Below are 26,767 nucleotides of genomic sequence, written 5' to 3' on the forward strand. Positions count from 1 at the left end.
CTACAGGTTTTGGTTTTGTTCTTATGCTGCTGTTATTGCTTGAGACAAGGTCTTGCTATGTAGTCCAGGCTAGCCTCCTACTTACCACCTCCTTGCTTCAGCCTCCTGAATGCAGGGATTACAGGCACAGGCCACAGCATCCAGCTAAGGGTTGCCTGAGGCCCTGTAGTCCAACTGGCTTTCATTTTATTCAACTGGCTATTATGTAATGGCTAGGTGAGTGTGACTCTCCATTTCTTGTACCAACCCATTTACAGTGTGTGTGTGTGTGTATACATGCGTCTATGTGTATGTGTATATGTATGTATGTGAGTGCATTCTACTGTTTGGAAATGTTCATTCTTGCTGTTCAAAGTTCCTGCCAAGCTGGGCATGATAGCTGGCTTGAGTCTGTCATCCTCAGCTATACAGTGAATTTGAGGCCAGCCTGGGCTACTTGAGAGACCTCATCTCAAAAAAAAAAAAAAAAAAAAATTAAAAAATTGAAAATTCAGAAATCTGAACTGCTTGCTGCCAAGTCTGACAACTTGAGTTGGATCCTGGACCCCACATGGTAGAAGAGGGCAATCTCCCTCAAGTGTGTCCTGGCGTGTGCTCTCTCCTCACAAATGAATGAAGGAGTGAGTGAGTGAGTGAGTGAGTGAGTGAGTGAGTGAGTGAGTGAGTGAATGTAAAAGACAAGACAAAAAACCAAATGTGTCTGAGGAAGCTGGGACCCTCCCTCTGGATCCCCACCCAACAGAGAGGTGGTGCAGGGGGGAACCCCTGCTGGGAATCCAGGTCAGCTCAGATCGGTCCTTAGCTAGGAGGAAAGGGACTAGGCCCCAGAAAGAGCTAAAAAGGCCGAAGCTGGAGGGAGGGAGCCCGACCCTGCCTGTGAGTGATTAGCTGCAGCCCCGCGCAGCGCAGTAAACAGAAACTTCCAGGCGTCCCCTCCGCTCCCTCCCAGGCCAGGCAGGCATCGGACCCCCCACCCCGCCCGCCACGTAGTTAATTTGAGTCTTCGGGGGCCACGAGCCTTGCACGGACTTGGAATCAGCCGAGATGGGAGTAGGAGGTGGCCTCCTGCAGCTACGGCAGGGGAGTGTCCGCGCAGCGCGGTGACACGACGGGCCAGCGCGGCATCCGGGGGCGCAGGGCCGGGGCTGGAGGCTTCCGGGAACCCCGGTCCCTCGGCCGCTGCACCCTGACACCCGCCAGATAAGCTCTATCGCAGCGGCCAGAGCTGGGGACAGCCGGATACAGGGGCCACCGAGTGCATTCCCAGAACCAGCACTCGCGGTGGCCAGCGGGCTGCGAGGAGCTCCGCCTGCCCGCGGACAGCGACAGCCAGCCGGCGCAGGACGGTGGGGCTCCGTCCGGGAGGACCAGACCGCTCCACGGTGAGTGACAACACGGCCCCCAGGAGGCTGGCACGTGCAGGTGGAGGGAGGAGGGGCCGCTTTCTCACACTCACCTGGAGCACCAGGAGAAGGAGTATGAATCAGAGCCGAGATAACAGTGCTGTGTAGCCTTGGGCAAATTCCTTTCCCTCTCTGGGCCTCCGTGTGTCCCTGTCCATCTTTAAACAGAGTGGTTATCCGGAAAATCTGTAAGGGGCTCTTGCATGACACTATGTCTCAGGCGTAGTGCTGGGCACTTTTGAAGCGGGTTGGTACAGGGAATATTTAGGGAATCCCCGGGGTTCCCCCTTCTTGGTAGAGGGTTCGACTCCCCCCCCCCCCCACACACACACTCCTTGTATACAAAGGCTCAGAGAGATGGAGTGACTTGTCTAGGTCACACAACCCATCAGTGCAACTGACAAGCAATGGAGCGGCGTCTTTATTCCAGGCATGGTCGGAGTGGACTAGACTGTCTATTGCCTTAGGAAGGGGCGGAGGACGCATGCAGCCTCCGTTCTCCAAGCCCCCCTCAGCTGTCAGGAAGGCGATGGTTGCTCTCCTGGGCCGGCGCTCTCTGCTGGGACCACATTGCCCATTGCCACCGCCTCACCTCGCTGCCTAGACAGTCCCCGGGGACTTGAGAGAAAAAGGATCAGGGGTGGGAGAGAGCTGGGGGCGGGGAGCGTGGCTCATGCCTTGACTAGGTTTTGTTCCAATTTTATTTTGCCTTTTCAAAAATCTGTTTTAAATCATTCTGGGCCCCCGCGCGGCTCCTCTGGACAAAACAGAATTGTGAAACACACCAGCACTTTCCACACGCCTCCCCTGGGGGGAATCTCGTATTAATACCATGGCAGGCTATTTGCATATCCGTCTCTGCTGCTGCGGCTGGCAGTGGCCTGGGAGTGGGTTGTAGACAAAGTTAGCTTGGGCACTAGGAAGGAGGTCCAGTTACATTCCAGAGCCAGGAAGTCCTCAGCAGGGTGGCAGCAGGTGGGAAGCCCCCAGGGCCAGGCTCCCAGCCAGAGGTGAAGGTCTCAACACCCAGATGTGGCCTGTCTTCCTTTGGAATGTTCCACTGGGCAGCAGCCCTGGGGTGGACCTCCTTCCCTTTCTGGGGTGGACTCAGAACCCCATGCATTGAGGGTAATTGGAGGCTTGCGCTGTGGTCCCAAGAGCCCTCTCAGTCCAAGGGAACCTGGTTTTTGTGACTTTAACCAATTGCTTATCTTAGCCTCAGTTTCCCCATCTGCAAGACAATGGGTTTGTTTGATGCTATCTCTCCTTTCTGTAGTCTGGATTCTGGGACTCTGAGCAGGAACATTCCCAGGGCAGGGATACTGTAGGTCAGGACAAGGTGTTTGTCTCGGATGCACAAGGCTGGGTCTCCTCCAGACCTGTGAGCGTGGGGATGGTAGGTAGGGGTGGGGCTTGGAGAGTTCTCCGGTCCATCATCCTGCTCCACAGGTATCTGGGAGAACTCCAGTGCAGTGGGAGGGTGGGGTACCAGGAACGCTGGTGGGCTTGGAGACATGGCTGCCGGCCTGTCAGCTGCAGGCTTGGAGTCCTCAGGGCTGAACAGCCCAGGGGTTGATGCGGTGGACCTTGCTGGCTGGGCTCCTGCCATGTCACCTACAGGTCTCAGAGCTTCTGCTATTTGTGGGTCCCAGAGACAGAGCTAAGGCTCCAGATTTGTGAAGGCAAACGCCTCGACCCACTGAGTGGTCTAAACTCACCTGACAGGGGACTTTTTTTGCTGTGTGGTTCCCGCACAGGGGCTGGGGAGCCTTCCTGAGAAAACCCACTGTCAGATTCTTAGGAATTGGGTGAGAACTGGTTGCTAAACCCAGAATTATGTTAACTCACCATACATTCTGGTTAAACCAGGTAACAAGTACACAGAGCTCATCGCTTCTCCTTTTCACTTGTGGTGCTGGGGATTGACTCTGGGCCGTGCACAGGCCAGCGAGTGCTCTGCTGCTGGGCTGTGTGCCAGCTCTTGCTGTTTTGAGATAGCCTTACCAAGTAGCCTGGTGTCCTCAGAGACCAGAAAAGGACACTGGATCCCCTGGAACTGGAGTTACAGACAGTTATGAGCCTCCATGTGGGTGCTGGGATTTGAACCCTGGTCCTCTGGAAGAGCAGCTGGTGCTCTTAGCCATTGAGTCACCTCTCTGGCTCCGCAGCCGGCATTTTGGAAACCATTTTCTTTGTGCTGGGAACAAAGCCAGGGCTTCAGTTGTGCTGAGAGTGTAGTCTGTGTCCAAGCCATGTCCTGGCCCCACACAACTCACTGTGTCATTTCCAAGCCTCTGAGCTGCGTCCTATCACGTCTGAGTGGCAGGAACATGGAAGGGTGGCAGGTCACTGCACAGCGCTTCCCGATTCCACGGTCAGCGATTTCGTCGCCGCAGTTTGAAGTTAGCTTTGGTGGGACACTGCCCAGAGATCCAACCTGGGGCTTGCTTCGCTGCTTTGTCTAGTGTTGGGTTTGAGAAGTGACCAGCGTGAAGCGTTTCACCGAAACATCACTTCCTGCCTCTGCCTTCTTGCTGCCTACATCTGGTGACCCAGTGGATCCCCACACTGTGTTTTGCTGCTGGCTCACTCACTGAGGTAAAGGGACGGCACCAGGCTTCCCACAAAGCCACACTCTCTCACTCCCTGTCACATGCAAGAGTCGGGATAAAAACTGCCAAAAAGGTTCCATGAAATGACTTGATCGTTTGAAATCTTCAGAAAAATCGTGTGATGCCCCTGCTTCAGCCTCCTGAGGGCTAGGACAGGAGCGTATGTCACCATGCTTGGCTATGTAAATCTTGGAGTAGTAGTATTTTATTTTTTAAATAAGCAGTTTTGTTTGAGACAGGGTTTCTCTGTGTAGCCCTGGCTGTCCTGGAACTCACTCTGTAGACCAGGCTGGCCTTGAACTCAGAGATCTGCCTACCTCTGCCTCCTGAGTGCTGAGACTAAAGTTATGCATTGCCACGCCTGGCTATTAAATAAGTATTTCTATTTTGTGTGTCTGCATGCTTTGTCTGTGTGTATGTCTGTGTGCCACATGTGTGCAGTGCTCAAGGAGGCCAGGAGACAGGACTGGGAGGCTTGAGTCTTTGGAACTGGAGTTACAGACAGTTGTGGGCCACCATGTGGGTTCTGGGAATTGAACCCAGGACCTCTGGAAGAACAGTCAGTGCTCTTAACCACTGAGCCAGCTCTCCAGACCTGGACATTTTATTTTTATTAGTAAAGTGTAAGATATACATTCTTGATTGCCATATACTGCTCGCTCTCTCTCTCTCTCTCTCTCTCTCTCTCTCTCTCTCTCTCTCTCTCTCAGTGTGTGTGTGTGTGTGTGTGTGTGTGTGTGTGTGTGTATGGGTTTGTGTGAACACAGAGCCCCAGGAGATGGTTGATAAGCCTTAGGCACCACACCACTGGTTCCCTGATGTCCATAGCACTGCCCAGGGCTCGGAGATCTTGTCATGGCCCGGCCACCACCGTCCTGGAGTGTCAGACCCAAGCCCTCGGCTTCTTTCTTTCACTGAAGGACAAACATCCAAACCTGCGCTCTCTGGCTCCAGCCCTGGGGTGAGAACGGGGGACTGTCTCCAGGAGAGAAATCCAGGCTCCTCCAAGGCCATCAGAGTGGGGACACACGCTTCATTTAATGCACTTGGGTCTTTGTACCTTGGCTTCTGCACCTGTGGTCCCTGCATCTTTGGTCCTGCTCTCTGTATCCGAGGAGCGTCCGTCTGTCCGTCCGTCGTAGGTCCGTCAGTGGCAGCTTCTGGTTAATTGCATGCCATTTCACGTCTTGATCTTGCCAGCCTCTATTTTCCCGTGCGTAGAATGACGGTGCTAATAGAAACAACGTCTTGGAACAATTCAAAGGAACAGCTAAGCCAGCCCTATAGATGAGTTAAGACAGCGTTCTATTTTTAGAAACCCTAGGAGCCAGGTGGGCCCTTTCCAGCCGCCCTGGAGCCGGCCAGAGCAAGGAAAATCTTTCTCATGCCCAAGTCCCGCCTCTCCTCCTGCCTGGCCAAGGAGGAGGCCCAGGTGGGGGGCGTTAGCTAAGCTGTGTAGCTGTGGTGGGGGGTGGGGGCAGGCCCGTAGTGATTTAAAAAGGGCTAAGAGTGTGTCATGTTTTATTATTTGGTGTGGCAGGAAGCGTACAGAGGGGGTATGTGACTGTCTGGGCAAGGGGACATTCCAGATGTCCATGTGGTTCCCCATCAAAATCCTCAGGACTCCTGTGCCCTGCCTGGTAACGCTCCTGAAGTCAGGTGTCTCTGTTCCAGACCTCCATCTCTGCCTGCAAGTCCTTCCTCCTACCCCCCACCCCCTCCCTCCTTCCTTTTGGCACTTTGCAAGAGCAGGCTGGGCGGGATGTAGCTCAGGGGCAGAGCTCTTGCCTAGCCTGTGTGGGCTCTGGATTCCATTCCCAGCACCACATGCTCGATTGCACGCTTGAGCGCACCCTGAGCTCGGTCCACCCATGTTATTCCCCACGTCTTCCTTTCGCCTGAACATTCCAGCCTGGTCAGACGGTTCAGTGGGTAAAGGCGCTTGCCACCCAACCTCACGTGGTAGAAGAAAACTGACTCCCACAAGTTGTCCTGTGATCTCTGCGACACACACACACACACACACACACACACACACACACACACACACAGCTCCACCTGTCTGCCTTCTAAGCTGGGTTTACAGGGGTCAGTTTGACAAACACTTTCTAATCGGGTCCCATACTTTTTTGACATACTTGTGCAGAGCCCAGCAGCTTCTACTTTTCAGTTAAAAAAAAAAATGGAATTGTGATGGTGTTGCCCTCCAACAATGATCCAGAAATCCATGGCTTCTGATCACCTCCACTGTCTCAGCAAAGCCACATCCTTTGTTCTTGCCTGCTTCTTCCTGGGCTGGCTCCCTGTCACTCAGAATACAAGGCCTGAAGGATCCAAACCTTTCTAACTCCAGGTCAACATACCTTCTCCACACCTGCCTCTCTCAGTCAGGCTGGGGACTGCCCCAGGGCCTTTGTGTGGATTCTCCTCTCATGTTTTCCCTTCCAAGGCCCTGGGCAATTGCGGTCTTCTCAGACTAGGCTTGGTCTTAGGTACTTGCCTTGAATGCAGAAGGGTTTGGGTTCCATCCCCTGTAAAACCACCTAACAAAGCCTCCTTATTCCAGATAAAGCCAAGGCAAGCCGAGTATGGGCTCTGATTCCACAGTGGCTGTGGCTGCCGGTGTGGTGTCCCCTGAGGGCCGCCTGTGGTGGCTGACCGCATGTCCTGGGTCTTGGTGCTGTGATTGCTCCCAGAGAGGTAGGAACCTGACAGCTAGACTGCAGGGGGACCTGTCAGGATGGAGACTTAGGACCCTATGGCACCGGCCTCTAGGGACACCATGGGAAGAGGACACGTTTCTACTCTGCGATGGACACAGGGCTGAATACCCCACACTCACTGGATCACCCCTCCTTTGGGTGGGTCACATACCCCACACTCACTGGATCACCCCTGCTTTGGGTCACATACCTACCCCACACTCACTGGATCACCCCTCCCTTGGGTGGGTCACATGCCCCACACTCACTGGATCACCCCTCCCTTGGGTGGGTCACATACCCCACACTCACTGGATCACCCCTCCCTTGGGTGGGTCACATACCCCACACTCACTGGATCACCCCTCCCTTGGGTGGGTCACATACCCCACACTCACTGGATCACCCCTGCTTTGGGTCACATACCCCACACTCATTGGATCACCCCTCCCTTGGGTGGGTCACATGCCCCACACTCACTGGATCACCCCTCCCTTGGGTGGGTCACATACCCCACACTCACTGGATCACCCCTCCCTTGGATCCTGAAAACAGAGATGCCTTGACGAGTTTGTGCAGAGATGGAGACTGAGACACAGGAGTGACAATCATACGGCTTGTAAGTGACAGAACGGCTGTGTGTCCAGCTCCTCTGGTTCTCCCCGCCCTGAGTTACCAATAGTGCCCAACAGCTTAACATTGTTAAGTCCTCGGTCATACACCTGGGACTCAAATCCTGAAGTGCTGTGTGTCTCTGAGCAGATTACTTCCCATCTCTGTTTTCTTTAAAAATTATCGTTGTTAGCTGGGTGGTGGGGCACTCGCCTTTAGTCCCAGCACTCAGGAGGCAGAGGCAGGAGGATCTCTGTGAGTTCAAGGCCAGCCTAGTTTACATAGTGAGTTCCAGGACAGCAAGGGCTACACAGAGAAACTCTGTCTCAAAAAACAAAGAAGCAAATGAAAGTCAAGGTCCTTGACTTTAAGAGATTCTGTCAGCACCGCCCCCCCCCACAACACACACACACACACACACACACACACACACACACACACACACACACACACACACACACAATGTATTTTCCTCCTGCAGACCAGCCATGAAGCAGACCGCTGGTGATGAGGGGTCCCACAGAGCCGACCACTGGTGATGAGGGGTCCCCCAGAGCCAACTACTAGTGATGAGGGGTCCCTCAGAGCCGACCACTGGTAATGAGGGGTCCCCCAGAGCCGACCACTGGTGATAAGGGGGTCCCCCAGAGCCGACCACTGGTGATGGGGGCGTCCCACAGAGCCGACCACTGGTGATGAGGGGGTCCCCCAGTGCCGGCCACTGGTGATGAGGGGGTCCCCTAGAGCCGACCACTGGTGATGAGGGGTCCCCCAGAGCCAACTACTAGTGATGAGGGGTCCCTCAGAGCCGACCACTGGTAATGAGGGGTCCCCCAGAGCCGACCACTGGTGATAAGGGGGTCCCCTAGAGCCGACTACTGGTGATGAGGGGTCCCCCAGAGCTGACCACTGGTGATGAGGGGTCCCCCAGAGCTGACCACTGGTGATGAGGGGGTCCCCTAGAGCTGACCACTGGTGATGAGGGGGTCCCCCAGAGCCGACTACTGGTGATGAGGGGTCCCCCAGAGCTGACCACTGGTGATGAGGGAGTCCCCCAGAGCCGACCACTGGTGATGAGGGGTCCCACAAAGCTGACCACTGGTGATGAGGGGTCCCCCAGATTGTTTGGTTTTTCTGGAAGCTAGGAAGAAACCCACGGTCCCACTGTCCTGTGACCCCTGTCACCCTAGGCAGAGGCCCTGGCTGCCTGTCCTGACTTCACCGGCTCCCTAGGCTGGCTGAACACAGAACAACGATGTTGAGGATTTCTATTCAGGTTCCAGAGCATTCTTGGCGGAGGATGGGAACACTTGGCAACACAGAGCAGCTGTGAGATGGTTCCAAATGGGCACCAGACTGTAGCACCCAAGCTGTTAGCCAGGAGCCTCGCACGAGGACTTGGCCGCTGGGTGCCTCAGTCACTGAGTGTTGAAGGGACGGTTGGAGTCCCTCGGGGTGAGGAAGAAACTGAGTACCCATGGAAGGGGTAGAGGCAGAATCCTTCATCAGCACTAGCTTTGGGGGTGACAGGTTGGCTGTGCTGTGCAGCTTAACCCTGTCCTCTGTGGTGGTGTGTGTGTGTGGTGGTGTGTGTGTGTGTGTGGTGGTGGTGGTGGTGTGTAGTGGTGGTGTGTGTGGTGGTGTGTGTGTGGTGGTGTGTGTGTGTGTGGTGGTGGTGTGTGTGTGGTGGTGGTGTGTGTGTGGTGGTGTGTGTGTGTGGTGGTGGTGTGTGTGTGGTGGTGTGTGTGTGGTAGTGGTGGTGGTGTCTGTGGTGGTGGTGTGTGTGGTGATGTTGGTGTGTGTGTGGTAGTGGTGGTGGTGTGTGGTGATGTTGGTGTGTGTGTGGTTGTGGTAGTGGTGGTGTGTGGTGATGTTGGTGTGTGTGTGGTAGTGGTGGTGGTGGTGTGTGGTGATGTTGGTGTGTGTGTGGTAGTGGTGGTGGTGTGTGTGGTGGTGGTGTATGTGGTGGTGGTGGTGGTGGTGGTGGTGTGTAGTGGTGGTGTGTGTGGTGGTGGTGTGTGTGTGGTGGTGTGTGTGTGTGTGGTGGTGGTGTGTGTGTGGTGGTGTGTGTGTGGTAGTGGTGGTGGTGTCTGTGGTGGTGGTGGTGTGTGGTGATGTTGGTGTGTGTGTGGTTGTGGTAGTGGTGGTGTGTGGTGATGTTGGTGTGTGTGTGGTAGTGGTGGTGGTGGTGTGTGTGGTGGTGGTGTATGTGGTGGTGGTGGTGGTGGTGGTGTGTAGTGGTGGTGTGTGTGGTGGTGGTGTGTGTGGTGGTGGTGGTGTGTGTGGTGGTGGTGTGTGTGTGGTGGTGGTGTGTGTGTGGTGGTGGTGTGTGTGTGGTGGTGGTGGTGTGTGTGGTGGTGGTGTGTGTGTGGTGGTGGTGTGTGTGTGGTGGTGGTGTGTGTGTGGTGGTGGTGTGTGTGTGGTGGTGGTGTGTGTGGTGGTGGTGTGTGTGGTTGTGGTGGTGGTTTGTGTGGTTGTGGTGGTGGTGTGTGTGGTTGTGGTGGTGGTTTGTGTGGTTGTGGTGGTGGTGTGTGTGGTTGTGGTAGTGGTGGTGTGTGTGTGGTTGTGGTGGTGTGTGTGTGGTGGTGGTGGGGTGGTGGTGTTTGTGGTGGTGGTGGTGTGTGTGCTGGTGTTGGTGTGTGGTGGTGGTGGTGATGTGTGTGCTGGTGTTGGTGTGTGGTGGTGGTGGTGGTGGTGTGTGTGCTGGTGGTGGGGGGCACAGGCTCAGGTCTTTCCTGGTTGCAAACAGTGCCGGAGTCGAATGCCCATGGCTTTGTGTGCCCTGCTCAGGTGTGTGAATCCTGCAGTAACCTTAGCCCTGGACCTGCAGGACAAGGAGCCAGGAGTACAGGCCAGCCCTGCCTGGCATGCAGACGGGCCTGTGGGGTGGGGCAGGAGACCGGCAGGAAAGATTCTTCCCGAGTCCCTTGGTGAGTGAAGTACCATTGAGCGTTTCAGAAGGGTGAGGCAGGCAGGGCCATTGAGCCCCCAGCTTCCTGGTAGGTGTCTTTGTGTGTCTGGACAGAGAAAAACAGTGCCATGAGGCTCCGGTGGTCCTTCCAGGGCCTCTTCCCCCACGGCCTGGTGTCCTCTGCCCTACCTGTCACCGACTTCGACCCTCATATCTGGAGGGTCAGACCCTGAGATGTGAGGTCAAAGCTGTTGATTTCTGCTCCGACATTCTGGTGCCTACACCCCTAAAGCCCCAGCCTGTATGTCCTCATCCAAAAACCCGGAAACTGTCAATCAGCTCACAGGAAGGTCTAGGAGCCTCACAGACATGAGACATGTGGAACACGAGAAATCCAAACTAGTGCGGGGAAATGTCCTGCTTTTGGGGACGTCTGGGCCACGGGGACCTGCAGGCTGCAGGAAGCAGAGCGGGAAGAGATGGGTGGCTCTGTGGTCTTGGCCTGATCCATTCTCTCTGCTAAGCGCTCTTGGATACCAGGCTGCTGACAGCACAGAGCTCCAGGGTGAGCCTGAGATTAAATGAGGCAGAAAGCACAGGGCTTCGGGTCCCGGCCGATGCCATGGCGGCTTGCTGGTGTGCCGGTCAGGAGTGTTAACAACTGCTGATATCTCGCCAGGCACGCAAGCAATTGGCACCCAGTGGATACAAAGGGACCGACTGACAGAGCTGAGCGCACCTGATATAAGCCTGGACCTTGGGGCTAGATGGATTCTTTTCTGTGTTGTTCATCCTAATTGTTAATTGTTGTTGTTGTTATTATTATTATTTGTTTTGTTTGAGACAGGATTTCTCTGTGTATCCCTGGCCATCTTGGAGCTCATTTAGACCAGGCTGGCCCTGAACCCAGAGATCCGCCTGCCTCTGCCTCCTGAGTGCTGGGATTCAAGGTGTGCACCACCACCGCCTGGCTTGTTATTGTAGCTTAATTACTTATTCTTCTTATGTGCATATACATGTGTGTTCGTGCCACAGTGGACATGTGGGGTGAGAGACAACTTTTTGGAGCTGATTCTCTTTGACCCTTGTGTGGGCTCTGGAGGTCAAACTCAGGTTCTCGGGGTTGTCCTACCAAGCTGGCATCTCACTGGCGTGGTCACTGCAGAGCTCAGCTAGCCTGGAGCTCTTGGCAATCCTCCTGCCTCACCCTCTGCCCCGCCACTGCTCCTGGCTTGTTGAGCCTTAAGAGAATAAAGGAGGAAGCCTGGGAGACATATGTGTGGCCTGTGAGATGACAGACAGGGCATGGCCATTCCATTTCAAAGGTGGGGGAGCCAAAGCCTAGGATTGGGCTTCACCCCACCTCCATCCCAGGGGAAGAAGCCAAGCCAAAGGCAGACCCACTCCCCGGAGGCAGCTCCTGACCCTCCACCCCTTGCAGGAAGTGGACATGGGGTGAGCTCGTGTCCCTCCATGGCAGAGCCCTTGTGCATTTCTGACATTTTTGCGTCTTGGGACAAAGGGTGAAAAAACTCAGATGAACTGGGCTGCTTCCTGGTGGAAAAACACTCCGGACCCTGGTGGGGATCTTCCAGCAGCGAGGCTGGTCTCGCCTCTGTCTCCTTCTGTTCTTGCTGCTGCTCGCTGGAAAGATGATAGAAAACTCAGGGCTTGGGGAGCCAGATGTTGGGGCTCAGGGACTCAAAAGATTGAGTGTATGAGCTGGGCCATCCATGCTAGCCCTGCCTTTGCTATCAGAAGCCCTGGAGTGAATGAGCAGACGGGTGCATTCTGCCACTCTCCCTACCCGGATCCCATGGTCAAATCCAACACCACCACCAAGGCTGCCCAAAGGGACCTGGCAGAGGCCTTGGAGTCGGACAGACCCGGCTTTGCCCAGCCTTGAGACCTGTAGTGTAGGATGAGCTGTGTCACAGTCTCAGGATGTCAACAGAGAACCTGTCACCATGAAGCCTGCTTGAGAAATCGGCTCCTAGCTTGGCGCACAGAGCCGGCTCTTGGAAGACTAGATAGTCTGAATAGAAATTTCGTTTCAGCTCTGAGTCCCATCATCCCCCGCTGCAAACTGGGCATGGGTAGTAGCCATGGCTTCCTCTTTGTATACATGTCTATCAGCATATGAATCACGTAATAATAATGGCTTTTATTATGACATTTTCACTTTCACTGTATGTAATGTGTTTTGGTCATAGTCATCCCTTACGCCTCTCCGTCCCCTTCTACACCTGCTGACCCCTTCCTCACTAGCTCCCCATTTCTACTTTCATTTTTTTGTTTTTTGGGTTTTTTGTTTTGTTTTGTTTTGTTTTGGCCCAATGTGCTCATTATGTGAGCACAGTCTCCTTACCGGAGGCTACACCAGTGAAGAAAATGTCTTCTCCGTTCTCAGCAGCTGGGAACTGCCAGTCATCAGGGAGGGGCCTTGTGACTCACTCCCCCTGGGTTTGTTCTATTTTTGAGACATGGTCTCCTTGTGCAGTCCTGGCTGGCCTGGGACCCCGGATTTGTTATGTAGACAGGCTGTTCTGAAAATCACAGAGATCCGCTTGCCTCTGCCTCCAGAGCGCTGGGATCAAAGGCGTACACTACCAAGTTTGGTAAATCTCCCCCTAGTTTTGAGACCCAGTTTCATGTAGCCCAGGCTAGCTTCAAACTCACCGAGTAGCTGAGGATGACCTTGAACTTCTGATCCTCCTGCCCCCAGAGTGCTGGGATCAAAGGCACTACAGTGGCTGTCTTACACTGTTGCTTGGTGTAGTGGGTGTGCAGCGTTTGGAGGACTCCTGGGCCTGGCAGCCACCTCTGTCTATTTGTTGGTGATGCTGAAAGGGTCCCACACACTATTGCTAAAAGCCACTGTCTGTCTGTCTGTCTGTTTGTTTGCTTATGGCACTGCTAGGGACCGAACTCAGAACCTTGAACATGCTAGGTAGGTGCACACTCTGCTGCTGAATCGCATTCCTTGGAAGTTGCATGGCCTTCCTCTGTGTGTCCTGCCCTTGTGTGAGGACATCGGCCACTGGATTCAGGCTGGCCCCCATGCAGGACCACCTCCCCTTCACCGTGTATCTGTAAAGACCTATTTCCAAATCTGGTCACACGTCTACAGTGTTTTTTACATCTCCTCCCACCCCCTGACAGACGCCACTGTTGGTGGGGTCCCCTTTCCACTGTGACCTCACCCACACTGCATGCCCAGTGTGATCCAGGTACTTCTGTTCCAGCGACCATCCTGTGATGTTTACTGGCCTGTGATGGTCTCTGAGGAACAGAGAAGTACACTCAGTTTCCTGAGGTCACAGGGCCAGCAAATGCCAACTCTGGGAGACTTCTTTCTGCCTCTGAAGCTGGTGGGGTTTTGAGACCCTCCCACCCCACCCCAAGAGCCGGAACTCCCACAGATGAAACACACTTTTTCCTGGCTTCACCATCTTCCAGGTATACCTCCCACTGCCTCTTCCTGCCCTAGGCTGGTAAAGTCGGGGGTGGGGGTGGGGGTGGGGGTGGGAGGTGCAGGAATAGGGAGACTCTCCCTATCTGCGGTTATGACATTCTGCAGAGGGTCAGAATTACATTCCCAGAATCCAATAGGGCAGTTCTTAACTGCCTATAACTCCAGCTCCAGGGAATCTGATGCCCTCTCCAAGGGCACCGGAGTATGTGTGTGCTGCACACACACACACACACACACACACACACACACACACACACACACACACACGAGTACTGTATTTTACATCATTTCACTGCCTCCTCTCCCCCTCCAGTCCTCCAGTGAGCCTCCCACCTCCTTTTGAATTCATAACCTTGTCTATAACTATTACCATTTTACACACACACTCTACTGCATCCATTTACTGTTGCCCATATGTACATGTGTTTAGGGCTGATCCTTGGGATTGGATTGCCTGTCAGGGTGCTCATCCTTAGAGAAAACTGACTCTTGGAAGCCATCAGTTCATGTAGGGATGAGGCCTCAAGGAATAGCTCCCATTTACACCAGCATAGTGACTGTGTGGTTATTGTGCAGATCTTGTACAGGCAACCACATTGGTGAGATTTCTTGAGTGCAACAGCTGTCTGTCTTGCCTAGAAGACACTCACTGTCTCTTGGCAGGATAAAATAACCTTAAAAAAAAAAAAAAAAGGAAAGAAAGACACCAGCCATGTGTTGGAGTGGGCACAGCACTCGTGAATCTGGCAACATTGGAGGAGTCTCAGTATTGAGGCTACACATTGCAAAGTGACCATTAAAACTGTGACTTGTGGCTGGGTGGTGGTGGTGGTGGTGGCGGCGGCGGCGGCGGCAGCGGTGGTGGCGGCGCACGCCTTTCATCCCAGCACTTGGGAGGCAGAGGCAGTGGATCTCTGTGAGTTTGAGGCCAGCCTGGTCTATGTAGTGAGTTTGTTCAAGGACAGCCAGGGTTGTATAGAAGGATCCTGTCAAAAAGAGAAAACAGTGACTTGTTTGTTTTGGTGACAAGGATCTTAAATGCTCTGAAACAGTTTCCAAAAGCTGCGGGGTCATCAGGAGGAACCTCCTGGGCCAGGCCTGGAGAAGGCACTGAAAGGATGTGGCCATTGCTTTGATGTGGAGGAGAGCGCTGAGGCCAGACAGGGCCTGACAGAGACAAAGGATTGAGCTACCAGATGAGGTAGGAATTTACATTCCCGCATGCATGGGGGATCCTTGTCTTGGATGTAGCTGCTTGGGCTGAGGTCTGCTGCTCTGAGATGGTGGATCTAGGGTGGGGGTGGAGGTGGGCAGGGTTCTAATTTTGGGGCTCTGGGGCTAGGAAATAGCTGCTGTGTCAGCAGGGAGAGCAGTGGGCAGACTGGAGGCCCCTAAGGAGATGAGGGTGGGTCAGGAGCCAGCCACATGCCTGGGTAGAAATCCAGCCGATTGGGCCTTCGGGAAGTATGGCTAACGGGATTCCACGAGCTGAGGGCCCCCAGTGACATCTCATTAAAGGTTCAAAGCTGTTATCTCGGTGGCAAAGGCCGGGGTGACAGTCTGAGGAAGTGCCCGTGAGAAGCCTCAGAGGGCATCTGGGAGCCCCTCAGTACTCAGCCCAGCAGCCCACAGGCCTCACGGGAGACCAGCTGAGGGCAGTGGACCTGTGAGGAAGCCCCCCCGTGCCCTCCAAGTCTGCTGCAGGCAAGCTGCCTGAGGGGTGCCAGCCAATCCCACACCTGGAACTCAGGCCTGTGTCCACCTCTGTCTAGAAGAGGCATGCCACCAGACATTTGGACCCTTCTGCCCACAGGAAGGTGGGGAGACAGATGTGCACTGCTGAGGTCTGTCCCATAGATCATGGTCAGGAGAGGGGTGAAGTGGAGGCCTCTGATGCATAGGGAGAGAGCTTGGTGGTTTCAGCCCAGATTTGGGGGTCCTAGAGACTTTGTTCCTAGAACCCCTGCACACTTAAGAAGCCTTGGCTGAGGCTGGAGAGATGGCTCAGAGGTTAAGAGCACCGACTGCTCTTCCAGAGGTCCTGAGTTCAATTCCCAGCACCCACATGGTGGCTCACAACCATCTGTAATGAGATCTGGCACCCTCTTCTGTGTACATAATAAATAAATAAATCTTAAAAAAAAAAAAAAAAAGAAGAAGAAGAAGAAGCAGCCTCGGCTTCACCGTGGAACCCAGACCAGTTAGTGCTGACACCTGAGGTGTTTTGAACGAGAGTGGCCCCCAAAGGCTCATGGATTTAAATCTTTGGTTCCCAGCTGGTGGACTGTTGAGGAGGTATTAGGAGGTGTGGCCTTGCTGGAGGAGGTGTGTCACTCGGGTGGAGGCTTCAAAAGCCCACACCAGGCCCTGTCTCTCTCTCTATCTGCAACTTGTGGGTCAGATGTGCGCTCTCAGCTACTGCTCCAGCACCATGCCTGCCTGCCTGCCACCAAACTCCCAGCCATGATGGTCATGGACTCATCCTCTGAAACTGTAAGCAAGCCCCCACGTAAATGATTTCTTTTATAAGTTACCTTGGTCATGGTGTCTCCTCACAGCTGTAGAACAGTAATGAAGCTATACCCCCATGAGGGTGAGCTTTTAACTATACGATGCTGTTTGTCTCCACCAAGCCTAATACAGGCTTGTGGGAAACAGTGGCCCCAGGCCAGTCATCCAGGGAGAAGGCAGAGCCCAGGAAGGCATGGCCAAGGGCACTTGGACAGACACACCCTTTCCATGACCATTTACAGGCCTCTGAGGCTTCTCCTGACCACAGGCAGATCCAGGCACTGCTTCTCTGAGGCCCGAAGAGCTTGCCCAGTGGAGTGAGGATGGAGGACTTCCTGGAAGAGACACCCATGAGCCTGGAGCTCATTGAATAGGCAAGGCAGGCTGGCCAGTGGCCCCAGGAATCTTTCTACCTCTGATTAGAAGTGTGTCACACCTCGCTTTCACGTGGGTGCTAGGAATCAAACCCACTCATGCCAATTCTTTATAGATGGAGCCATCTCCTCAGCCAGCCCTGATTTTTTTTTTTTTTTTTTTTTTGAGAAAAGGTCTGAGGATGTAGCCTAGGCTGGCTCAAACTCATAATCCTCCTGCCTCAGTCTCTTGAGTGCAGGGATGACAGAGTGATGGTGTGCCACCATACCATTAAGTGTTATTTAATGTTCATAAAAATGACATGGGATCAAGAAAATGCTTGGTCCTAGGAGCGAGCCTATAATGTGGGAAGGCGCTTCTGTCGTGCCCGGTTTAACTTCTGTTTTGCGAGGCTGGGAATGGAACCCCGGGCTTTGAGCATGTTGAGCACACATACTGACCTACAGTCCCTGCCCAGCTTTAGAGGAGGTGACACAGTCAGAGATCAGGTAGGTAACTGGTCCAGGGGTCAAGAGCTGACAAGGGTACGAGTGTCTCCTGCTGAATACCAGATGACCCCACAACTTGGTGGATTTGGACACACGTGTATTACCTCATGCTTTCTGTGGGGTGGGCACCCAGCATGGCTGCCCTGGGTGTGCCACTTCAGGGGTTGTCATGGAACTGTATCCAGGGGTCAGCAGAGGCTGCTCCCCACCTCTCTTGAGGGAGTATTGGGGTTCCCTTTTCTGTCACCTGATGGAGGGCAGGGTCCGTTCTGGCTCACAGTTCCTGGTACAGTCCACCATGGTGGGGAAGTCCTGGGGGCAGGAGTGTGAGGCAGCTGGTCACAGTGTCACCCACAACCAGGAAGCAGAGGGGGAAGCATGCAGTCCTCAGCTCCTCGTCTCCCTTTTCAGTCGGGGCCCTGGCCCCTGCAATGACATCCCACCTTTAGGCTGGATCTGCCCACCTTCTAACCTAATTAAGATGACCACTCACAGGCATGCCAGAGGCTTGTCTCGTGGGTGGCTTTAGATCTAGTCAGGTGACAATGTGAACTGTCACATGGGATTCAGCTTTCTGTAGGCTGCTGGCTGCATGCAGGCTCTCTGAGTGTGTGGCCTTCAGGGTATCTTCAGCATGGCGGCTTGCTTTGTTCTATTGAGCAAGCCTAGGAGAAGGAGGGAAAGGATGAGGGGAGCGGGAGGTGCTTATGCCGTGCCTGGTTTAATTTTTGTTTTGCGGGTCTGGGGATGGAACCCAGGCTGGCTTTGAGCATGCTGAGCACGCATGCCCCTGTTGTATCCTGAGTTATAGGTCAGCAGGGAGATTAACATCTCACATTTTTCTCTTTCTCTCAGTGCTGAGTAGACTCGGGGCCTGGCCCTAGGCACGCACCCTATCTCTGAGCACATCTGCGGCCTTGCTTTGTAGCTCACGCTGGTCTCTAACTTGCAACCCTCCTGCCTCAGCCTCCAAAGTCAACGGGTTATAGGTGTGTGCCACTGCACCCTGCTTGAACGTCGCTGCCTCTTCGCACACCCTTTGCCGTTAGGTGTGCCCCCGTCCTGTTAACGTCCTGCCTTCCCCTCTCTCCTTGCTTTCTTCCAATCACCTGGCATCTCTCAGCTACCACCAATGGACAAGGAACAGGGAGCCTGTCTGTATCCGCTGTGGTCCGTTCCATCCTTTGGGCTTAGGTAGTGCTCTGCCCCAAACTCCCCTCTGCTCCTGTAGCCAGCCCTCCCTTAGGAGGCTGTGGGTCCCAAATGGGGAACTGGAACTTCATGCAGGTGGCAGCTGGGAGAGGGGACACCCTGGGCCCAGAATACAGCTATGAGGCATCTCTGCCTTGACTAACACTCCATCCTTTCTACCGCATCTGAGCCACTGCCTCGCCGGCCACTGCCAGTTCTGCTGCGTTCACGCTACTTCCTGTCCTAGCGAGCCGTCCCTCACCTAAGTAGGAGCATATTGCTCCCCAGCCTGACCATGAGGGACCAGTGTAGCCAGAGAAAGTGGAACCCAGGCTTCCTTTCAATCCACAGGGCTTCCAGGTCCCACCCCTGGCTGCTGGGGAGGTGTCGGGGGTCACGCCAGCCGATGACAGCTCAGTTCACTGGTAGCAAAATGCAGCACTGGAGTGGCTGAGGTTCGCCTGTCTGCAAACCTCCCTCACTCTGGGGTTCCCAGAAAAGCCAGAGGGAGGACAGTCGTGTCCAAACTCCTCCTGTCATAGAAGCTATCCTGTGCGTAGTCTGCCACACTGTTACTTATGTGGGAAGGTGGCCATCTGCCATATTCCAGGGGTCATGAGAGGTGAACCTGAGCCAGGGGCCCTCAGGAGGCCAAATGAGCAGTGAATGGCTGACAGACGAGTGTGTGTTTACGTGATTATGGGTGCATGTATACGTGTGAACACTTGTGAGTGTTCACATGTGCACTTGTGCTCCTGGGTGCACATAGGTGCAAGCATGTACATTTGCGATCCGGTGGGCAATCACCTATCTGCACGTGTTCGTGTGTACATGTGTGAACAAGTGTGTGTTTGTACTCCTGTGAGTGTGTAAAGCCTCGTCGGCTCCCAGGTTCAAGGCAGTGAACTGAAGAGCCTCCAGGAAGAGCAGGAGGGATCAGATCAAAGGACAAAGTGGCAACAGGGAAGCCTTTGAGAGAGGGCCTGGCCGCCATGGGCCTGGAGACGGGCAGCATGGGGGTGGCCTGAGGGGGCGGGCAGCTGGCAAGGGGGGCTGACAGGGAGGGGGGAGGCTGATGGGGGGAGAGGGGCAGCTGGCAGGGGGGAGGCTGACAGGGGAGAGGTTGATGGGGGAGGCTGGTGGCGGGGGAGGCTGACAGGAGGAAGGGGGGAGGCTGATGGGGGAGGGGAGGCTGCCTGGGGAAGATGACAGGGGGGGGGGAGGCTGATAGGGGAGAGGCTGGCAGGGGGAGGCTGGCGGGGGGGGAGGCTGGCAGGGGGAGGCTGGCGGGGGGAGGGGGAGAGGCTGGCGGGGGCGGGGGGGAGGCTGGCAGGGGGGAAAAACGGAGGCCCGAGGTAAAGGTGGGAGAGTCCTTACACCCACTGCTTAGAATGCCTTTCCCTCTGTCCTGGTAGCCTCATTGCTGAGGTCCAAGATGATGTGGCCAGAAACCTCTGTCAGCTGACTATAGGAACTGGGCAAAGGCCCAGCCTCAGTTTCCCCACCTGTGCACTGGGAAGAACGAGCTATGCCACCTGTGGCTTCTCCGGGGGCTGGAAGGGTGAGCCCCAAACTGAGGTGGCTGTGGAGTGGTGAGGACCTCATGGCCGAGGAAGCAAAGGTCCCAAACCCTTCCTCTCCGGGTCAGCGCAGTGTAAGCTCACCTCAGGGTGAAGCCAGAGCACTCATGCGTGCCCGCCATCTGCTGTGTTGTCTCAGACAGTCGCCACGGTGGGCAATGTCAGCATCCCCACGTCACAGAAGAGCAAAAGAAGCTCAGAGAGGTCAAGTGACTTGTCCATGGCCACAAAGCAAGAAAGTGGCAGGCTGGGCTTGTCTCCAGGTCTGTCTGCCTCAGGAACCTCCGCTGTCCTGGCTCCCCTGCAGAGGGCATCTCTTAGAGCCAGACATCAGGCATGCCGTGGCTGGACATCAGATCTGAGCCTGCCCCTCACATTGTCTGAGAAGGATGTCTGGAACTAGTGCAGAACGCTGAGGAGTACCTCTGGGTGGGGGTGGGGGTCTCAGCGCTCCCTCGAGGGACAGATGAGTGGGAGGAGACTTTGTCAACTGACAGTTGGAGGTCCGTCCCAAGGGGCTTCTAGAGCCCAGAAGCCAAGGGAAAAAACCATTGGTAAACGTTTGTATTGGGGGAAGGTGGGATGGACGCATGGAAGAGTTAGGGTACCTTGTTAAACTCGTCACCAGAGCAGGGTCTTTGACCACTCAGACTGTGTTTCAGGTGTGACGTCACCGGCCTGTGACCCCAGAGTTAGAGAGCGAAGCAGAGGCAGGAGGATCTGGGCTACATGATGAGCTATTAAAATGAAGAATAGGGCTGGAGAGATGGCTCAGAGGTTAAGAACACTGACTGCTCTTCCAGAGGTCCTGAGTTCAATTCCCAGCAACCACATGGTGGATCACAACCATCTGTAATGAGATCTGGTGCCCTCTTCTGTATACATAATAAATAAATAAATCTTTAAAAAATAAATAAAATAAAATAAAATGAAGAATAATCAACAATAAACGTCCAGAATGTTCTCTCCTGCATTCCAAGAAACCAATGTCCTTTTTAACTGTATCCTAGGCCTCTGGGCTTGTCAGATTAAAGGGGAAATCCACAAAGTTGTGATGTCACGTTCATTAGCCAGACCCTCCCTTGGTCGTGGTCCTGGAGCCTGAGTTCTGAAACCCTGAATCATACTGGCTTGAGAGACAGAGAGAACAAACAAAATGGGGTCTTTTACCCTAAGAATTCTTACCTTTTAGAAGAAAGATTAAGCTAGGCATATTAGCTCACTCTGAGGCAGGAGGATTACCCTGAGTTGGAGACCAGGCTGACCTATACAGTGAGCTCTGGGCCAATCTGAGTTATAGAGCAAAACTCTCTCAAAAAACAAAAACAACTGCCCCTTTAATTTATGGCAGGCATTACAAATGGAATACAGAACCCCATACAAACCCAGACTCAGAAGCCACCTCAGCACCACAGATCCAAAGTGACAGTCTCGCCTGCTGGTACAGCAACTTGATCCAGAATCTCTCTGATTCTATGAGCCTGTGACGGTAGGAGACTGCAGACAAGAGTTCAGAGACTTGCACAATCCCAACCCTCGGCCTGTCCCTGTTTTGAGAGTTGAGGTAATGGGAAGTCAGGGCTCCACAGCCACTGGTGCTTTAGAACAGGCCAGTGCACCTCAGAACAAGCGTTCAACTACTGCTGTCCATGGAGAACTCGGGCACACTGATGTCCTCTTCCACTGTGAGATCAGGAACACTGGCAGTCAGCCCTGGAAGACCCCCACTCTCAAGCAGGGCAACATGGCAGATGTTCCATCGAAGAGAAGTCAGTTTTCTTGAAGGGAAAGCAAATTGCTGGTGCCCCTGGGACCCCTATTCTCATGCTCCAGTATCCCCCGACCAAAGGGGGAAGGCAGGAGCCTGGAGGACAGTCCAGAAGGGGCGTCCACTCGGCAGCCCTGTGTGATGTGCGCTGAAGTGAAGGCGGTCACAGTGGGCTGCCGCTGCTGAGCTAGCTCTCTCTCACGAGCTTAGAGTGTTGATCTAGCCAGTGTTCTCACCAGGACCCTGCGAAGAGGGAAGGGGAGCCCTGTGGACAGCTGCTGACCCACAGGCCTGGGGGAAGTCTTGGTGCCTGCCCCTACCCCTTGGCCACTGTGTGTACTGAATGGGTGTCGCCTTGGGAGAGGAAGAGGACAGCCACAGAGAATCAGTGACAGCCAGGCTGACAGCAGCCCTGTATAAGGTGCGGAGGGTGAGGTCCAAGGGCAGATGGGGCATCCCCACGAAAGATGGGGGTGCACGGGCAGATGGGGCATCCCCATGAAAGATGGGGTGCATGGGCCGATGGAGCACCCCCAGGAAAGATGGGGTGCACGGGCAGATGGAGCACCCCCAGGAAAGATGGGGTGTAAAGGCAGATGGGGCATCCCCTGGAAAAATGGGGTGCACGGGCAGATGGGGCATCCCCACGAAAGATGGGGTGCATGGGCAGATGGAGCACCCCCAGGAAAGATGGGGTATAAGGGCAGATGGGGCAACCCCAGGAAAGATGGGGTGTAAAGGCAGATGGAGCATCCCCAGGAAAGATGGGGTGCACACGCAGATGGGGCATCCCCAGGAAAGATGGGGTGCACTGGAGGAGTCAGGAGTGCAGAGACCAAACCACACAGAAACACCTGGCCTGCATCTGTCGCCCTCACATCTCGCTGAAGCTGAAAGTCTCTTCATGACATGGGTGACAACCTTGAGGCTCAGAGAGGGGGATTAACTAGACCCAAATCACACAGCCAGGGAGCTGTGGGGGCAGGGTGAAAACTCCACCTGGGAGCTGGTGCTGCTGACCCCCTGGGAGCCCACGAGGGATACTGTGGGCAGAGGTGCATCTAGAGAAGAGCCCCGGTGAGCAGAGATCCCCCAACAGAAGCTGGAGAAACGTAAGGTGAGGGGTCTCGTTGTTGGGGGCAGCATACCCCAAGGATGGGGTGGTAGCCCTACCTGTGAAGCCCGGGGTGACCCGCCTGAGATCTAGCACCTCCCGGAGCCTTGGCACACTCCTCTGAGCCATGCTGTGTGCCACATGGAATTCTAGCACAGCCTGGCACCTGGCACTCACATCCTGATTTTACTGGTGCGGCCAGTGGTGATTGTTATTGATTGCACGTGGAAGTTTTCTTCTTTTTGTGCGGCCGGAGAGGGAAGCCTAGGTCCTACTGTGCTGTGTGTCTCCCGCACTGGGCCGTGGCCCCAGGTCCAGGAAGTTTACTTGTTATCTATTTGGTTTCTCTTTCTTTCCTGAGAGTTCTGTCTTTGGGGCATCTGATGACTAAAACAGCTGCTCCTGGGTTGTCTGGGACCCACCCACGCTTCCCTGGGGTCTAGAGGAGGTAGGAGAAAGGTCAAGTTTGTGGCTGGTCCTTTTCCGTCTGTCTCCACAGTCAGCTTCTGGAGCCGTCATGTCTGCCGGGGCTGCTGATGGGAGAAGCAGGTGGAAGAGTAAGGCAGGGACAGATGTGGCTCCTGACAGGCAGGAGACCAGGGTCGTGTGTAGGGAAAGGGGCCGTGGGGGGCGGGGTGTCCAGCACCAGTGTCTACCACTGAGCCTCACTCTAGTGAAACTTGGTGCAAGCTCACTGCATTCCCTCCCTGTTGTCACCACACCCGCCTTGCCATGGACCACGGCTGTGCGACGTGAGCCCCTGGGAAGAGTAGACACACTTCTGCCTGGACACTGCCTCCCTCCCCCTCCCCCAATTGTCCTGTGATCTCAGGAGCACCCAACTTCACCCTCTGTCCCGGATTTTCAGAGACAATGATAACAGTTCTGCGGCTGGGGAGGTTTGACAGAGGACAGTGTGTTCCTAAACCTCTGTGTCTCCTTCAAGTGCCGTCAGCAGGGGGGAGGGCCAGGTCACTTGGGTCACACAAGAACATCTTCTGGCTTCAGTGAGGTTTGTTTGTATCCCATGAGTCAGAAATTCACTCAAACAAAATTTGCGTCCATATCGGCCACACTGGGACACACCTGTCAATCCCAGCCCCTGGGAAGCACAGGCGGGTTGAGTAGGAGCTCAAGGCTGGCCTGGGTTATGTGAGACCTTTTCTCCAAATAGAAAAACCAACCAAACAAAACACAGGGTCTGGAGAGATGGCTCAGCAGTTAAGAGCACGGGCTGCTCTAGCAGAGGCTCCAGGTTTGGTTGTCAGCACCCACTTGGCAGCTCACAGTCATCTATAACTTCAGTTTAAAGGCAATCTGATGCCATTTTCTGGCCTCTGCGGGCACCTGCACCCACATGGTGTACATACACAAGCAAGCACACACACACACACACACACACACACACACACACTAAAATAAAAATAAAACTTAAAAAAAAAATCAAAAACTTAAACTAAAATTCAGACTAAAAAGGGCTACGTTCATTCCAAGGAGCTACAGATATTTCTTTGGGATTGAGAAAACATTGAAAGCCCAAAACCTCAGCAAAGTTCATCAGAAGAACTAATTGGTTCTAGGGAGGGTGTGCTGGTTAGTATAACTGTCACCTTGACACAATCTAGAGTCATCTGGGAAGAGAGTCAAGGTGAATTATCCAGGTCAGTTGGCCTGGGGCATGTATGTGGGGAGTGTATTGATTGTTAACTGATATGGGAGGATCCAGCCCACTGTGGGCAGCACCATGCCCTAGCAGAGAGGGTCCTAAGCATTGTGAAAGCGGAGAAAGCTGCCTGAGCGCAAACGACGTAGGTCTCTGTGGCTGTTCTCCCCCTGCTCTCCGCCGTGGCTGTGATGCCCTGAGTTCCTGCAAAGCCTGGAGTCTAAACCAACCCAACCCTTTCCTCCTGTGCCAGGGTCTTTGTCACAGCAACAGAAACAGTGGTTTGGGGGCGGGGCTCAATCAAGCCACTTGTAGCTCCCTGAAACCCAGAGTCCCACAGCGCTCTCTCCTTTTCTACACATATCCCGCTGTGTGTCCCCAGACCCCGGGCCTTCGTCTCAAGAATGGACTCTGCTGGAATGCCCTTCCCTGTAACGAGTCTTTCTCTGTCCTGCCAGCTCCAAAATAATGACACAGAGATTTTTTTAACTAATTTTGAAGGCTCAGCCTACAGCTTAGGCTTGTTCCCAACTAGTTCTTATAACTTAAATGAACCCGTTTCTATTAATCTACATGCTGCCACGTGGCTCGTGGCTGTCACCTCCTCCTGCACATCCTGCTTGCTTTGTGTCTCCTGGTGTCTCCATCATTCTCTTCCCAGAGTCCTCTCTGTCTCCAGAAGTCCCATCTATACCACCTGTCTAGTATTGGCCATTCAGCTTTTTATTACACCAATCACAGCAATGCATCTTCACATGGTGTCCAAATATCCCACAGCACTTTCCCGACTCCAGATTCACATTTCTGAGGAAGGAGGTTGGTGTCCATCCGGGCTCTTCCTTTAGGAAGATGTTTGTGACCAGTGAGTGTGTTGTCTCTACTGGGTCCAGTGACTGAGGAGTGTTCAGTTGCTGGTGGCCAGACTGGGTGGGGCATGTGCTGCTTCATAGTGGAGGCTTTGAGCAGGGGTACAGGCAGGTCAGTCCCCCAGGACTCAGCCAACGAGTCTTCAAGGACCCTGAGATGCCACCTGCCTTGTGGTCCACCAGAACAGGATTATCTTCTTCCTCGTTTGTAGGAAAAGTTTAAGCTTGGTTTTGGTTAGAATGTTGATTTAGGGGCAGTGGCGGCGCACACCTGTAATCCCAGCACTCAGGAGGCAGAAACTGGTGGATCTCTGAGTTCAAGGCCAGCCTGGTCTACAGAGCAAGTTCCAGGACAGCCAGGGGTACACAGAGAAACTCTGTTTCAAAACAAAACAAACACACAGAAAGAACACTGATAGTCCTAAGGTTTTTTTTCTTTTCTTTTCACTGTTTTGAGACATCATTTCACTCTTTAGTTGAGATTGGCCTCAAGCTCACAATGTAGCTCCATTGGCCTGGAACTTGTGGCAATCCTCCTGCCTCAGTGTTGGGATTACAGGCGTGAGCTACCATGCCCAGCTCTCAGAGGTTTGTTTCTGGCTCACTCACAAGTGCCATTTAGACTCTGGTTCAGGAAATGTTTTAATCATTGTCCCCAAAAAGGCAGTCAATAACCACACGCCCGTCATCACCAGGAGGGGCCAAGGGTCCATGTCAGATGGCGGTCAGCAGGCCAGCTTCTGCAAACAGCCGCATTCTTTTATTACTTCCACACCAGGAAAAAGGTTTGATCCTGTAATAGTGCACCCGCGTCATCAATTGGGCTGGAAGAACTTGTTTGGCTAAATTTAGAACCTGCAAGGTCAGAGTGGATACATTAAGAGCCGAACTCTGAGTCTCGGAGACTCTTCCTGGTGAACTTGGCTATCAGGGCCCCAGAGTTCTTGAGTGCCAGGTAGAATAGGACCTTGCCTCCTCTACCTGACTGCTGTGGGGACTCGGCTGGGGAGTTTGGCTCCAACCCTAGCTCGGCTACGCTTCAAAGAATGGAGAGGACAATAACATCTACTTACAGGACGCTGCCAGATCGGCCAGACATTTACTGTGTGTGTGTGTGTGTGTGTGTGTGTGTGTGTGTGTGTGTGTGTGTGTATCTGCATCTGCTATGGCTCTTGTGGAAACCAGAGGACAACTTCAGAAATCAGTTCTCTCCTCCTACCAGGTCATCAGGCTTGGTGGCAAGTGTTGTTGCCCACTGAATCTTGCCAGCCTCAGACTTTTTTTCCTTTATTTTTTAGATTAATTTATTTTATTTTATGTGTCTGGGTGTTTTGTCTGCATGTAGGTCTGTGTACCATATGTGTGCAATGCTTGCAGAAGCCAGAAGAGGGCGTCAGATTCTCTAGAACTGGAGTTATGGATGGTTGTGAACCCCCACCGGGGTGCTGAGAATCGAACCCAGGTCCCCTGCAAGAACAAGTGCTCTTAACCGCTGA

The 26,767-nt window shown here is 54.0% G+C and overlaps 1 protein-coding gene across 2 annotated transcripts in view; it reads left to right on the top strand.

The window, feature by feature from the left end:
• The first annotated feature begins 1,000 nt into the window (after positions 1-1,000).
• Ripor3 (RIPOR family member 3) overlaps positions 1,001-26,767 on the top strand; it is a 76,175-nt gene continuing 50,408 nt past the window's right edge. The window contains exon 1 of one of the 2 annotated variants that reach the window (XM_042276858.2): positions 1,001-1,382. The gene's annotated coding sequence lies outside the window, so the exon portion shown is untranslated. Of the gene's footprint in view, positions 1,383-3,553; positions 4,002-26,767 lie in introns of those variants that run through there. The other variant, XM_076571109.1, reaches the window with a different exon arrangement.

This window comes from Peromyscus maniculatus, chromosome 4 (assembly GCF_049852395.1).
Source record: "Peromyscus maniculatus bairdii isolate BWxNUB_F1_BW_parent chromosome 4, HU_Pman_BW_mat_3.1, whole genome shotgun sequence".
NCBI lineage: Eukaryota > Metazoa > Chordata > Mammalia > Rodentia > Cricetidae > Peromyscus > Peromyscus maniculatus.